This window comes from Pseudorasbora parva, chromosome 11 (assembly GCF_024679245.1).
Source record: "Pseudorasbora parva isolate DD20220531a chromosome 11, ASM2467924v1, whole genome shotgun sequence".
Classification (NCBI taxonomy): Eukaryota; Metazoa; Chordata; class Actinopteri; order Cypriniformes; family Gobionidae; genus Pseudorasbora; species Pseudorasbora parva.
This window is the reverse complement of record NC_090182.1, coordinates 19,116,745-19,133,655: the sequence shown is the minus strand read 5'-3', so window position 1 is coordinate 19,133,655 and position 16,911 is coordinate 19,116,745. Positions and strand designations below refer to the sequence as shown.

At 38.0% G+C, this 16,911-nt stretch overlaps 1 long non-coding RNA gene across 1 annotated transcript in view; it reads right to left on the bottom strand.

Annotated features, from left to right (window-relative positions):
• Window positions 1–1,345, bottom strand: part of LOC137092838 (uncharacterized) — a 108,981-nt gene extending 107,636 nt beyond the window's left edge. Inside the window, exon 1 of the long non-coding RNA XR_010908349.1 lies at window positions 1,165–1,345. This is a non-coding gene — a long non-coding RNA (uncharacterized lncRNA). The remainder of the gene's footprint in view (window positions 1–1,164) is intronic.
• Between the last annotated feature and the right edge of the window lie 15,566 nt (window positions 1,346–16,911).

The following is a 16,911-nucleotide window of genomic DNA, read 5'->3' as shown; positions in this document are numbered from 1 at the left end:
AAACCTCTCAATTTGATTTGTGTTGCAGCAAAGGACATAAGTTAATTATCTACACTGGATTCATTTCTTTCATCTCTGCATTCTGTGTATATTTGTATCAGATTGTAGCTGAGTAAACAAAACCAGATAGAGAAAACTACTTTATAATGCCAACATTTCATTTCAGCCTCCTTCAAACAAAACCAAAATATGCTTGTTCTATAAGTTTATGACAGAAACAATGGATTATCACACTGTGGCTTTCGAACCGGGTCGCTGTAGTGCTGACAAAGACAGTGATCAATAATGGTCTCCTCAAGTGTTCTTTCATCAGTCTTTCTCTTGTGGCCAAAAAATAAAATAAAAATAACAGCAGCCCACAAATCTAAATATCGTAAGTTATGTACAAACACTTATCTGTTTTACTAATTTCAACTGACTTGTGAAAACTGGTTAAAAAAATCTAAATTCTAGCAATTTTTTATTTATTTTATTTTTTACAGTAATGCAAATAGTTACTTTCACTGGTAATGAGTTACTTTTATTATAGAGTAATTTAGTTACTAACTCAGTTACTTTTTGGAACAAGTAGTGAGTAACTATAACTAATTACTTTTTTAAAGTAACGTTCCCAACAATGAATCTAAGGCACGGCTGTTTGTGTTTATCCTGCCACGCTACTTAGTGAGAATAATGCAGTTGTCTGGTTTATGTGGGCACCCTGGTGGGTGGAAAACCGCGGGGCTATGGCCTGAACATTGTGCGGTTTGGGCCCTCTCACTGGACCCTCAGAGACTCTCTCAATCTGGAGCTCTATGTGGAGAATTCCTCCAATATGAAGAAACCCCAAAAGAACTGCGGCTAATCCAATTTGAGACACTTGACTGGCAGAGCTAATTATGGCGCGAGGGCATTGTCCATACACTGGGACCAGCGGGTCGTGCTGGCATACTAAAGGGAGACAGCTGGACTAGCTGGATGCGTACAAATGCGAGTCATGCTAGAGAACCGTGCGAATGCTAATTTCCACTAACACGTACTAATCCACCACAAAGGAGTCTGGTTGCATTCTCTGCATCCTGAAAAGTCTCTCTGTGTCTTTTTGTGTCAAAATATGTTCCCAGCTCATTTAGGAGGATAAGACAGAAGGGAGGAAGGAAAAAAAAGCATGTTCATTGTACCTACCAGTCTGGCGTAGTATCCCCGTTCACGACGCAAGTGTTGTTTTTACGAACATGGCTCGATTTAGCGATCCGGCTAATTGAGTCGCATTGCTACGTTAACCTATTCAGAGTGTGGGCTTGTCTTTCATCAGCGAGTCTTTATTTTTCAAAGACTGTTGGACGAGCGCACACATGCGTTCTCGTCGTTTGAAGCTGTTGTTTTCTTTTTGTCCTGAAGGGCTCCCCCGCTTGTGGTCCTTCTCTATTGATGTGTGATAACAGGATTCCAACATAATATCACCAAATGTTATTGTGAACAAAAAAAGGGGCTTATACTGCCGTCTTTACACAGACCAACAGGATTTGCATGTTTGTGCTAGTCATTGTGGGCATTCACAGTAGTTTATAAGGCAACATACTACAATTTCCATTATGTAGCCTGAGTGGATTTGCATGTGTTTTTGTGTCGTGAGTGTGTCTGTGTGAATAGCACTTGCCTAATGTAGCTTTAACTGGATTTCCATGCCACTTGACTGCATCACTTGAGACATATGGGCTTTATAACACACACAAAACACCATAACTACTCAGAACATTTGTTACAGGCCTCCTCTTTCTCATGCTCTCAAAAAGATTGGCTGCACAACCATCGTGTGCCGCACATTTAAAGGCCATTCGGTATATAATCCACAAATAAATACCTACATATATGGAAACTACACACCATCTGTGTGATATATGACTATGGTTAGCCATAGCCTGAAGCTGAAATGTTTTAAGTAAACATTAAGGCCTATAGGTATTTTGACCGGGCATCAATCATAAACATGTCAAAAGCTCATATTCACGAGCCACTTGTGTTCATAATATTAATCAATATGATGAATAAAGCTCTCAGTACAACATTAAATGAAAAAAAAGAAAAGAAAAATAAACAATGTTACAGTGGCGAGTTTTAAACTGCGAAACTTACTTTCATAACCAGGACATTGTACAAGTTGATGTGAGTTGCAATATATATCTAATACTTTTTTTTATAAGCTCACAATCGTTGAGCTTATTATTGGTCAATTGTCGGCCATCTAACGCAATAAAGCCCCAGAACATACAATAACCTCAACAGACAGTCAATGGTCCTGAGGGGTTGTTTTTTTCAGGATAGAGAGAGTCTCCTCACATATTGGTCATCTTTTTCTGTCACATCATATAAAACATAGCCACCACTGACCAGGTCACTACACACACACACACACACACACACACACACACACACACACACACACACACACACACACACACACACACACACACACACACACACACACACTGATCGCTACAATATGTATGTCAGTAGCATCAGACCAAGCGATGACATTTCCCAGTTGGATATCCAATAACCCCACGTGACCCTTAAGGTAAGGCCTCTTTGTATGTGCGTGTGCATGTGTATGTGTGTTTAAATTCAGTTCAAATCACATCATATTGGACCTGTGCAGGTTGTTGAGACATGGAATCGCCCATAAACATCCTTATCACGCATCTCTCTCCCTTTTCCTCCCCCCCAGACCATGTCTTTCTGCATTACCACTCAGAGAATAGAGTCTTTTCATAAAAGAAAATATATCTATCTAGATGTGAGAACTAGTAGCCAGCATGAAGTATGTAGCTATGTTTCCATCACTGTGTTTTATGCGCATTTTGAAGTATCACATCAGAAACGAGTGACGAAAATGGCAAATTTCACCCAAAAATCTCGTATTTTTTGACTTGTGCGTTAATGCGAATAATGGGAAATGGAAAAGCATTTGCCGGATAAATTCTGATGTAGCGAACATTAAACCCACGCGAGGGAGCTTTTAGGGAACAGCACAGTAATAAGAGCCGGCTTTTTCATGTCACCTCTAATGTCTGTAATGTTATCATCACACCTGATCACATGCACATTCACATCAAAACAGGTAGTGACGTCAGGTAGTGACTACCTGATGTGTGTCTGAGCAGTGTAGTGAAAGGATAATCATTGAATTATGTCTATCAATATTAATATCCACCAGATCTCTTGTCGATTCGTAGGTGTTTTATTTGTACGAGCTGACTCATACGAATTGGTATGATTTTTGCTAAATCTTACATATTTGACGAGGTGGCCAATTCATATGATTCACCAAAACAAACTGTCATCTCAGCATACAAGAATTCCAGCTCCAACCTGAAAAGCATGTAATGATGCATGTATTTGAACACTATTAATGGTAATTTGGTTACTATGGGCACTTTTCCCTTATTGTACACACTATCCGAGTGTTTTCCTCATACGCGCTCTTGTGCAAGCAATGACAAATCCTTTGAATCCTCCAAACAACACACATCCATGAACAAACGTTCACATCTGCACATTTTCTTATCCTTTTTTTTTTTCACAAGACAAAACAAATAGAATAGACCAATGTGACGTTTTGCATTTAAATACAAATCCGGATGTAGAAAATACATACAAATAAAAACCGGATTGTATTTTTTTTCCTACCTAAAGAATGCATATACTTATATAAAAATATAATGACAAAATATGTTGGTCTGGTTAGCACACCACTAACACTGTTTAACCATTAATCAATCTCTCTCTCTCTCTCTCTCTCTCTCTCTCTCTCTCTCTCTCTCTCTCTCTCTCTCTCTCTCTCTCTCTCTCTCTCTCTCTCTCTCTCTCTCTCTCAAACACACACACACACACACACACACACACACACACACACACACACACACACACACACACACGTTTGTTTTTGTGACATATGGGGACATTCTATAGGCATATTGGTTTTTATACTGTACAAACCGTATCCCCTTACTCTCTCTCTGCCCCTTAACCTAACCATCACAGGAAACATTCTGCAATTTTTACTTTCTAAAAAAACTCATTCTGTATGTCTGATTTATAAGCATTTTGAAAAGTGGGGACATGGCCAATGTCCTCATATTTCACCCTCTCCTTGTAATACCTATGTCATACCCATGTCATTATACACATTTGTGTCACAAAAACATGCCCACACACGCACACAAACACACACACAGACATTTGGAGGTGTTCAAGTATAGTCTGACATTCAGGGTTTCCGCTTCTTAACAATCAGATCAAAAATAACAAGTAACTAAGTACTTGAGTAGTTTTTCCATCGAATACTTTCTTACTCTTACACAAGTAACTATTACAATTGTTAATTTTACTTTTACTTGAGTAAATATTGCCGTAAGTACTTTACTTGAGTACAGATTTTGGATAATCTACCCATCTTTGGTAATGTGTTCGTTTAAACCCACAACGTGAGCCACCCAGTTTCATGCAGAAACCTTGGAATGTCTTTCAACTAATTCGAATTAAGCTGTGGCACACAACACAGAATAATTTTTGCAACGCTTGTGGGGAATTTTTAACAATATTTATTGAGCCAGAATGTCAAAAGTGACAATAGCTTCAGCATATTACTGCTTGAAGCATTGGGTGAAAAAAAGCTAATATATATTTATTAGTATATCAAACAAGTAGCTCTACTTATTATATCCTTTCAGGTTGCACTCAATCACAACATTTAAACTAAACAGCAGAGCATACGAACTAACAATATTCCTTAATAAATAAGAAAAGCCATAATGCATGGATCGAATAGAGTACCTCATTAAAACAACATACAGACCATGCAAGCATACAGAGTGCATTGGCATTAGCTGATCTTGTCCTCCATCTCTTGGAGCTAAGTCAACTCTTTAAATAATTGACTTGTGGGAGGCTGAGATTCAAGCGGTTAGGTAAAGCATAGGCAAATGAGCATTGGCTTTTGAAATAATGAGCTGTTTGATACAAATACCTGTTGTTATATAAGCCAGATCTTGTTTGTATTGATTCTCCATTTAGTGCGGTCGCTTATTTGGAACAAAAGGCCAAAACTCTTATTTCAAAAGTTAAATTTGGTTGAATTAGGTTTTAAACACATCAACTATCCACCATTTACTTGTACATGAACCCAATTTAAACGTAAACATGAGGTTATTTGCTCATTCGAGAGAACTGTTCATTGCCACTAAGAAGACAGCCTTGTTAGTATTCTTCCTGTTTTGCCTCATTCTGGTTTGCGTTACCCTTTAGTTATAATAGGCGAGTTATGTTCAGAATCTGTGGCTCTGCAAATCAAATGATTCTGGTTTAATTGTGTTGTCATGCACTATTACCGTGTTTGTGAGTATCTGCATTTAAATTTAAATAGATTTTCCTAGATGATGTTTTCTTCCATGAATGACAAAGAAAACACTTTACAAATCACATAAGGCCACGTGTCCACCGAAGCATTTTTAGCCAGCTGAAAACGCTAGACGCTCTGCTGAAAACGCCTCGCTATGAGCGCTTGAGAGCATTTTAGCAGCATTTTTTTCTTTTTTCTTTCTTTTTCTCAGCTAAGACTCTTTGCTTGTTATGATACAGAATACCCACAGAAGTGTTACTAGTATCTAATTTCACAGATAGTTTGTTTCTGTATTAATTCTATATAAAACGAAGATGCAATGTAAAGTATTTACTCTGGCTTTTGTTTAAAAAAAAAAAAAAAAAACAGTAAAAAACTGCGTGAAATACTCGATCAGCGACTCTTGGCGTTTGTTGGAATTAAGGCCGCACCAGACACAAATTAATCTTTAAATCTTCCTGATGATTTGTTCGAACATAATTCCACACACATAAAAACAAAAAAAAAAAAAAAAAAACAGATCAACTCTCAAGACCAACAGTTTGTGGACTCCACAAACGACTCCACCCAGTCCACCCCAACAACTATATTTTTATGGCTTCGCAATATCTTGGCCACATCAAGATAACGGCAGAGGGTCTTTTGATCTGGTCAAGACAAAGAAAGAGCCTAACAAAGAGCTTTCTTTTCACTGACCTGTGAATGAACTCCGATTGTGAATTGTGGCGGAGGGGGCGTGGTTTCGTGACTATGAATGAACTTCGATATTAATATCCTCTGCAGAGTTGATAGCTACGGCCTGTTCAAATGAAATCTGGACGAGTCACTTGTTTGGTCATAAAATAGCCTTTCAAAATTCCCTATGAATTCATTCAATCATTCATTCATTCATTTGAGCTAAATAGACCTGTCTCCCTTATAAACAATTGGATACTCCAGACAGCCGCGTGATAAAAAAAATGCTTTGGTGGACACACGGCCTAAGTGTCAATAAGCAGGCCAGCTGAGAATGTACCACACATTCCATCCTACACATAAAAAGATATGAAAATACATAATAATCTGGAAGTATTGATTTGTCTCCCCCTGCACAAACAAGTACCACTGTATTAGCAGGCATTTGTCTTGCCGTAACATCAGAAGTGCCTCACAGTTTCGATTCCCCTTGACTTACATTGTATTTTTAGTCCATAAAATGGAGGTCATTTGTGACTGTTCTGTTATACCAACACAGAAAGTCATAGATGTTTTGGGATGACATATGGGTGAATAAATGATGACAGAATTTACATTTCTGGGCGGACAATCCCTTTAAAAGAAACAATACTGACAGTGTTAATAATGTGTCTTTTGTATGCAAGAGAGATAGACCTGCTGAAGTTAAAGACCCTGCTGGTATTTATATTGATAGTGACAGTGTCTGTAACTACAGGCTGTAAGTGACACACAATCACTCCAAAGCTCTGACAACTGCAAAAGGAGGTGGGAATATTGTAATAATGAGCGTGATAGCAGAAGGCTCTATGTTCTCACACCTTTACACATCACACACACACACACCCACTCAACTAGTCCGGATCTTTCTATTCCTTGTTCCTATTCTAATGAACACGTCCTCACAGCAACTGTTTTATCAGGCTGCTGTCACTTTAAGATCCGCTGCTGCCGAACATGACTAAGATCTGACGTGCAGCCACACGCATCTCATTTTCAACTCTTAATTTTAGACTGCTCTTATGAGAATACTCGACAACGCGGTCATTTTTTTGTTGTTGCCATAATTCTGCACGATACTGGCGTGTGTCTTTCTGAGCCTTGTGTGTGCGTCACACAGACATGACGTTCACATTTTTCAGTGATACTTCAGAAGCCTTTGAACCAAGCGCCTTGAACCGATTGTGAAAATCAATTCAACTACAGAAACATCATTGTACAGCTGAGCCGTGAGAGTGAGAAGGAAGAGAGCCAGTAAAAGATGATGGTGAGGATTGTGCGGTGCATGGTGGGTCGAGAGGGTTTGTCAGTGAATAAAACATGCTATGCCTCGCTGTCCTGAACTGACTTCTGCTCTAGTTTCAGTCTAACCTTCTGCGAGAGTTGTGGACACCTGCATTTATTCATAAAACCCTTAGATTACAGGGAGATTTATGCAAATCACCAAGTCCTTACGGTAATTAGGTTAACAGGTCCCCCTTGATATCTGTGCATTAAAACGATTACTAGCAAAGCACACATATAACAGCCTCAGTTTTAAGTACAAACAGCTATTACCAGAGTGTATATAGCCAGACATTTATAATAATGATTTACCGCTCAAAACTATACATAGCTACTTACATTCACATAAACCTATCTATGAATAAATTACATGAATGCATTTTTGAATATGCATAAGTGCACTAAATTCCTTCTTTTACTGAAGTGATTTAGTTATGAGTGCGTATGCTAAAAATAAAATAAAATGGCAGGAATTTAATTCAAGTTTAAGTGCACACTGGTAAAAAGGGAAATGGTTACCATCCCTCATGAGACTGTCGGATATTATCATGCTCCACAAGTACAGGGTCTCTTTCTCTCACTCCTCTAATATGGAAATGAGTCACACAGGCCAGTCATAAAGCCATACTTTTCAAACTACACACACTGGCACATGCTTTTGAAGGTTACTGATAGAAAGTTGGGTATGGAGACACGGAGCTTATCATGAAAATGTGCGTGTATCTGAATGAAAAAAAGAAAAGAAAAACCTTGCTGTGTGAGTGTGCTAGCATTAAAACCTTAAACCAACAAAGTGGCGGGTCAAGCATTGTCTGGACATCCTTCTAATGCCCATAACAGTAATAACCTCGATGTGAATTAAACAAATACGAACAGACGTAAAGCTTTTTGTCCTCTTCCAAGATTAATCCTTCAAATAATTCCAACTTAATCTGATGGAAATGAGAAATTGAGCGCAAGACAGTCAAAACGTGTGTGTGTGTGAGAGAGAGAGAGAGAGTGAGAGAGAGAGAGAGAGAGAGAGAGAGAGAGAGAGAGAGAGAGAGAGGAGAGAGAGAGAGAGAGAGAGAGAGAGAGAGAGAGAGAGAGAGAGAGAGAAAAGAGAGAGGAAGAATAATCTGATTATTATTTTGGAAAAGACAGGGATATAAAATGCCACCTCGGTTACAGAGATTCCAAGTGCATTAAATTATTGCTGCATATGCAGCGAATTCTTATCTATTTATAACCCTTGGGCCATCATTCAAAAGCGTTGTTCATTCATACACTAAAAATATCATTACAACTATCTGTCTAACAAAACGTCTATCCTTACGTCCACAGAGGAACGTTTAAAGTCCTCTCATATCTTTCGAAGCAAATGCATTTCATTACATGACAGGCTGATCCAATACTATTAACATCTTTATATCACCTGGCTGTTTGTCAGGTTTTGGATGCGTGTTCGCGTATGGGGTTGCAGAACGAGTGAATTGTATTGGTTGAACCACTAAGAGCACTACTGCCAGCTCAACTTAGCGTCAAGCCTTCACCAGACGAGCAAGCCAAAATAATAAACATGCAGACAAACACAGAGCGGGTGTAAGTGACAAGAGCAATGTAGCACCATCAAGACATGAAAGCCACCCCTTCCTGCTCTGGGGTTTCTCCATATCCAATGGCAGTCTCTGAATCACAAACGGCCCCTAAATTATTCACCTTCTTCTTAAGTACTGCTAAATATTTACTTGTCGATCCATTTGTAAACACGTTCTCATGATCACAGCTCCTTCATAATGGAGGGAGACATATGAATGAAATGTGTTAATCATGATTTGACTGTGTAACATTATCATTTTATTATCAAGAAGGGCGGTTTAAACACCTAGACTGGTTTATTATCCGACAAGGAGGATCTTGATTCTTTTGACATGTTCCCTTTTTGATATTAGGTCATTTTGGAGATTCATTTTGGCTGACATGTACCTGAATTAAAAGAAAAGATAATGGATACATTTCTGCTAAATGTTACTATGAAATATTTACATTTCAAATAAAAATTCAGCATAAAACGCATCCAAAAAGTGGCTTATGTCTTCTGAAAAAATTCTTCCCAATTTTTAAACATTTAAGTAAAGTACAAAGATGACAAATTACATAAAAAAATAATAATTTCTAAAAATAATAAGAGACCACTTAACATTGAGAAATCCATGTTAAGTGGTCTCTAATTTTTTTACAGAGCTTTATACACACACACACACACACACACACACACACACACACACACACACACACACACACACACACACACACACACACACACACACACACACACACACACACACACACACACACACACACACACACACACACACACACACACACACACACACACTTGGCATCTGGGAGTCATCTAATTGGGCCTGGATTTATTTTCAATGTTCAATATTTTACAATGACCCAAAACTAATGCCTGAACTACCTGCGACAGACGGGATCTGCTGGAACATTGAAAATTATGGACTGGTCCCCTCAAAGTCCAGACCTCAGCCCCATCGAGCACATTTGGGGGGGGGGGGGGGATTTTACAATAAACTAGACATATCTATTGTACATTCAAAGGAAAGCCTTTAGCTTCAGTTGCAGAAGGCATGGGATCACATTAGTGTTTAGAAGTTCTCAGAGTTATCAGAGGAAATATATTGACAGTATGCCAGAGAGATGTGCTGATGTAATTATAGCAAAATATGCACATATCAAATATTAATGTTAAAAGTGGATAAAAACAGTACGACTCACATCTGGTATTTGATGGTCAAAGCAACCATCTGCATGTTTCATGAACATTATGAAATGAAATCACGTTTTGGAGAGTTCAGATGCAAAAGCCGCTAAACGCCACCTCTGTCAAACATGAGATAATGGAGCCCGATCACATGGAAATGTGTATCAATAATTTGAGCGTGCAATGTCTTGGAATGTATACGGCAAGATGAGTTTTAGCGTGCATGTTGTACGCAGTTTTTCACATGTATATGATACACACTTTATGGCTTATTATATGAACCCCCCACCCCCTTCCAAAACTCATTTTGGCATATACATTCAATGACATTGCACACTCGTACTATTGATATACATTCTCATGTGATCGTGTTGGATAATGCTATCGAGCGAATGCACTCTGCACATACTGTAAACATTTATCAAGTACTTTCATTTCAAAACCGCTAAGTATCAGCGTCATCCCATTCAGAAATACCAGTTTGTTGGCAGGAACCTCTAAACACCACTTCCCTTTGTCAGCAAAGTCCTCTAAGTCCAAAGAAACCATGGATCAAATCATATGATTTCAAGATAAATTACACTGTGCGAAAGAGTTGTATTTAATTTGCCAAGCTTCCATTGTTACAGTTGCAATGGCAGGATTTTTGTAAGAGTATATACACCAGTGTGTGTTGTGCTTCTGTAAAATCCAGAAATGGATGTGGCAGTCAATTTGCATCACAGCTCCCCTACTTTGTGGATCAGTTTCTTTATTACATTTTGAATTCTGCTTTCGTCATTTGCAATGTTTCCAGTTACATCTTTAGTGATTTTGCAACTGTTCACTACTGCATGTAGTTTTGTCCAAACAGTAATACAGAAAAATACAGTTACATTTGTTAAATACCCATGTATTGACTAAAGTGGCATTTTTGAAAATAAGGCATTTCAATAACTGACTAATAACATTTTTATTACCATTTCATTGAAATTACTGAACCTAAACATAGGAACCTGATATAAATGCTATATTAAAAGAAAACATGTCAGAAGGACTTTGGGTTTTTGCATCTGAACACACACGCACGCACGCACGCACGCACGCACGCATATATTGAGGCAACGTGGGGGAGAGGACGCTGGCGTTGTCTGTTCGCCGCTTCTCCACCCACAACAAATCATGTTAATGTACTATTAGATTTACATTTTATTTTATTTCCTTATGTTTGTGACTAGTCTAACAGTCAGAGCTACAATTGGGACTGTTGCTGATTGCTGGCAGCCACTGAGAGGACGTTGTTCGTCGTTTCGCCGTTTTCAACCGCTTCTAATGTTTACGTTTGAATTGCTGCGGTTGGTTGGTTCTGGTTTGGAGGACATTTGATGTTTCTCGCCGCGACTGCTCACTGGTGGTCTCCCTTGGGCTTAAGCTGCATGGTGGCTGAAGTTTGCACCGGGCTAGCGTCATCTGGGCCATCGTCATCAGCGTCCGGCATGATGTTGGGATGTTCCGCTTCTCGGCTGCGCCGCTGTTCCGTCCTGCATTGCGGCCGTGGAGCGGCTTGGACTTCTGCGCCGACCCCGGTGTGTCCACAGAAGTGCCCGAAAAAATGTTCTGCCTCCTGCATGGTGCTGCGGCGATCCCCATCGTTTGAATCGTCATGAAGACCCATCATCTGGTCTTCAGCTGTCTGCCTCGGCGATGTCATCGGTACACTGCCGCTGGGAGAAATCTGAAACATGGAGTGGACCACAGTGTGCTGCGGAGCTAACAGAGACTTCCACCATCAGCTGTTTTCTGTTCACCATCAGCTCTGTTTCTGTTCACCATCAGCTCTGTTTTCTGTTTTCTGTTCTGTTTTCTGTGTTGGTTGATTGTTTGTAGTATTCTATATTTTTACTTGTTATTCATTTTTTGTTGTTATCCCCCCCCCCCCTGTTGCACTTTGAGATTCTTCGGAATGAAAAGTGCATTATAAATAAAATCTATTATTATATATATATATATATATATATATATATATATATATATATATATATATATATATATATATATATATATATATATATATATATATATATATATATATATATATATATATATACTGTATATATCACAGATTGACAGATCTGAATAATTGGATTAAATTTCTCAGTTCTCCACCAACATCTAAATGATTGTGTGTGTGTGTGTGTGTGTGTGTGTGTGTGTGTGTGTGTGTGTGTGTGTGTGTGTGTGTGTGTGTGTGTGTGTGTGTGCCGTCACCTACTCTGTCTTTAAGGTGAATGCCTGTTTGACATTCCCTCCTGTGTGTGTGTGTGTGTGTGTGTGTGTGTGTGTGTGTGTGTGTGTGTGTGTGTGTGTGTTTGTGTGTGTGTGTGTGTGTGTGTGTCTCCAGATCAATAGACACTGGAGAGTAAAGGGTCTGAAAAGTTCCACGATGCACCTTCAGTAATCTCCATTAGCTACTCAAACCCACTTTGCATTGATTCCCACACACCCCCTAACCATCACCGGAGATCAATAACACACACACACAAATACACGCACACACTCACAAATGCCCGACAAAAATAAAACCAAAACTCTTCCCTTGCGTCTAAAAGTGATTCCTTTATTTGAAAGCCACATTAAAGCACTTGGTTTTCCTAAAAGGCAGACTAAGGTCGATATATAGAGACAAATGCTGTGTATAAATTCTGAATGTGCTCAAAGTATGTACTGAGTTTAAAGAAAGAAAAAAAAAAACCTTCCTTCAAGTATGTTCTGTAGGTATGCTGGAGTGTAGTGTAAATACATTCCCAGAAACATGGACTACTTCCGCCATGTTGGAAATGTCCTTCATCTGTGTGTTTTGACCTCGACTTGCATAATAACCTGGTGTTCTTAAAAAGTACAATTTAACAGTTACCTGCATTTGGTTCCCTTAGCATATCATCATATCTGCTCCTCAGCTCCAGTGATCTCATGAGATATAAGGTTCCACCGGTTGCACACTTCAGAATCTCAATGCATGCGGTAAGTCATTTGGGTAATATTCGCCTGCGTTTCCTGTCATCCTACTCATTTGACATACTACTTTTTGCATAACGTGTGACAGGGAAGTAAAGTATGCATAGTTTTATTTACAACTGTTACATTTGATCAATGACCCCGAGTGAGAACACCGTGCACACAGACAGCCAGAAATCACAGTTTCTGTGTATTATTACAGACATAAAACTCCCCGAACATCAGCAGTTTTTACAGAGCGTTCTTTATGCTCTGAAAGGTCAGTGTGCACTGTGTTTGTATGTTTCCTGGCACCGATCGGTTTAGACTGAGTTCAGAGAGATCGGGCATGTGGAAAGTAATTTGCTACTTTTCATACAACAATGCAGGCTGAACATTAAAAACAATGTTAGAGCTTATGCTCTGCAAGATGAGCAGCGTGTGCAGGAAATACACGGAATAACAGGAAGTGTTAATCTATTACAGTTTTTTTTTTTTCAGTCGCTAACAAGCGTTTGTCCAATCAGTTGTCACATTTTCAAAACTCTAAACACAATTAGCACAGCATCAGGCTTTTGTGGCCATACCTTTCACACATTTCATGTCGTTTTCACACAATATGCAGTGAGTGAACGCATTTCCACAATTCTTACATTTTCTTAACAGACAAGCTATACCTCCCGACAAAATTATGGATTATTTTTGTAGCATTTACGAATGTTAACACACAACATCCCACAATAGCAAAAACAATATTCCAAACCTTAGAGACAGTATAAAAACCCCTGGTTCTGCAAAGATATCAGTTAAAAAACAATATATCAGCTGATAATAAGCAAACAATTGAATAATTAAAAACACAGCTGATTACAGTCTGGCTTAGACTCAGTGACAGGTTTTTTTTTTAATATTGCATTGTCACTTATACAGTAACAGGAGGACTTTGAGGAGTAATGTTTTTGGAAACCGAAACAGAAAAAGACAAACACTGTAATGTCTGGACAAGGGAGAGTAAGAGCAAAGGGCCGAGGAGAAGAGCAGGCCCAGTGAGAGATGCAGTGAGAGGTGAAGGATCCAACGGTGGACATACCAAGCAGTTTTATCCCAGGTGCATAAAACCCCTGGATAAAATCAGATGTGATGTTGATGAAAACATGTGACCTAACCCTGAAGATCACAGAGATTGGATACAGTCAATTTCTGTAAAAAAAAAAATCTGTTCTATCATAGCGTGTTTCTACTTTACCTCCTGTAGTAAATAGTAAAGGGGGGGGGGGGGGGGAATTAATGTGTTTTTTACTGTAATGCTTTTGAATTTGAACATTACTGTACATGTAGACATACAGTTCCCAACCAAGAAATGTAGTGTAAAAATGGAGGACTGCATGTTTTTCATGCAAATACCTGTAAAACTGAAACATGAAACATTTGAAACCTGGCATACTTTGATTGACTGCATGTACCTTGTGACGTGAAAAGAAGTGTTATTCTTTGACAGAATAATTTCAATTTGAGTCAGAATTCCAGTGTTTTGGTCAAATTAGTGTGTGCAGAGAAAGATGTGTTCTGTTTTGAAATGAAAAGTTAGTGTATATTTAACAAAGTGTTCTTTTGAGAAGAAAATGATCCATTTGGCCAACTGTGTTTTGTAGGTGTGAGTCTGTGTTAAGAGTTTAGAAAAATTATCTGAAGTATAGCTAAGCGCTTGTTAGCGATTGAAAAAAACTGTAATTTAAAGATTACAAAATATTTTCCTTTCACTCATCGCATTTCAGCTATTAACCAACAAAAATACATATATAGACAAATAAATATCTTCCGTAAATGAAAGGTGCCCGGATTTTTAATAAATGTAGATTATTCAGTATTTTAAGATGATATTCCAAGATTGAATTACTTAATTTCTTAGAGAAATGTTGACATCTTGTTAAGCCTGGAGCACACTGTCAGTTGCCACAATGCAAGATCAATATGAGTCATTGATGAATTATGATCATGTGCATGGCAGTTAATCATGTGACCTTACATGAATCATCATGATGATCAATAACAACTTATCACATTGATTGACAGTTCTCAGTTAATATTCAGCACTGCAATGATGAATGAAGGACATATAGCATTATTACCAAATACCATCATCTCCCAGAGATTTTCATTTCAGACAATAAAATAGAATGTACTGATCTTAAAGGTGTCTGATTTCAAGGGGATTCATTTTAGCAGCTGCTGTTGATGTAGTTTGATTGAATGGCATTTTACAAGATAACTGCAAATGTTAGAGGACTTAAAATGTTAGAGAGGGCTTGTCTAACTTATCATCGTCCCTCAAATCTCTGAAAATATCCAAAAGGCCTAAGATCTAACAACACACACAGTTTTTCACACTCTCAGTCACACAAAAGCTCTTTGTCACAAAAGATGAAACATGAAATTCTCTGTACAGATAGAGCCACATGTGGAAAAATAGTCAAAGGGCAAATGTATCTATATTTGTAGCAGGTTAATTGCACAAATAGTGCTGTTTTTTTCCTACAAAAAAAGAGAACATTCTATAAATGAGAGTAGGCGACATTAAAAAAAAGGCATGTGCAAAAATGTAATATGCAAGAAGGCAATATGCCCTACCTCCACTTCAGAATACCTGATCCACTCTGTCAACTTTACTGTAGTAAATGCTGCACTGTGGCAAGTGGAAATACTGGGTTAATTCAGCAGTACGTTTGAATCAGAAACAGATCGAAGAAGTGGAAGTCAATGTATCAGATTGGTAATGCATTTTATGTATTGCTCTTAACAGCGTTGGACACATAATGGTAATTTATGATTACACTGAAAACATTTTTGGAGTAACATTTACTTAAAAAAAGCTAAAGCTACTTTTTCCACACAGAAAGTGCTTTTAATCTTTACTCTGGCTATTTCTAAGTAATATTTACTTACAAGAACCACTGTAAATAACAATTTGCACTCTTTTCTTAGTAAATTTTACTGTATCAAGTAAAATGTATCAAGTTAAATGTACTTAACTATAAATGTAACATTTGCAAGACATTAAGTAATTGTTACTTAATTATATTTAACTTAGCAGGTTGTATTTATTAAAAGTAATTAAGTAAATTTAATTTTAAACGGTGATATGTTTCATGCCACAATGCATTCTGGGAGCCATGGATGAGTTTTGCATGATGCACCCAGAATGCATTTTGGCATGAAGCATATCACCATTGTTGAGATTCATAGGCTGAATCTTGATCTCTGTGTGAGAAAAGCTTGCAGGAGTTCAAAGTGCTTAGTGTACAGTCTGTTATAAAACATATTCAACTTTTCTGGTTAAAACCGTGCTGGATCTTTTCTAGAATAAAACAATGTTAATAGTATATTGCTCATACTCAGTTATAAGATCTGTGAATTAAGCCACGATCATATTCTGATCATCAAGCAGCAAACAGCATCTAATCGTGTTTCCTCTACTTTTCTTGCCATAGCAAACCCAGATACAGCAGTGGCAGAAACACTAACATTAAAAAGTCGTCAAACTGCCCAACTAAAGAAAACACTGATCGCCATAATGCTGACATAAAAATACTCTTTAATTAATTCTCAAGAAGAGCTTATGTAGCTTTAGCAACTGCTATTGTGATTAAAACTCACGTTCAGTTAAAAACTTATTGAGAATAAGTCAGCCGCATAAAAGCAACATCCCAAAATGACCGTCTCTGCCACCACTTAACAAGTGGTATCTTTTTATTTAAAAAAATAAAAATAAAAATAAAAATACCTGTGCGCATTT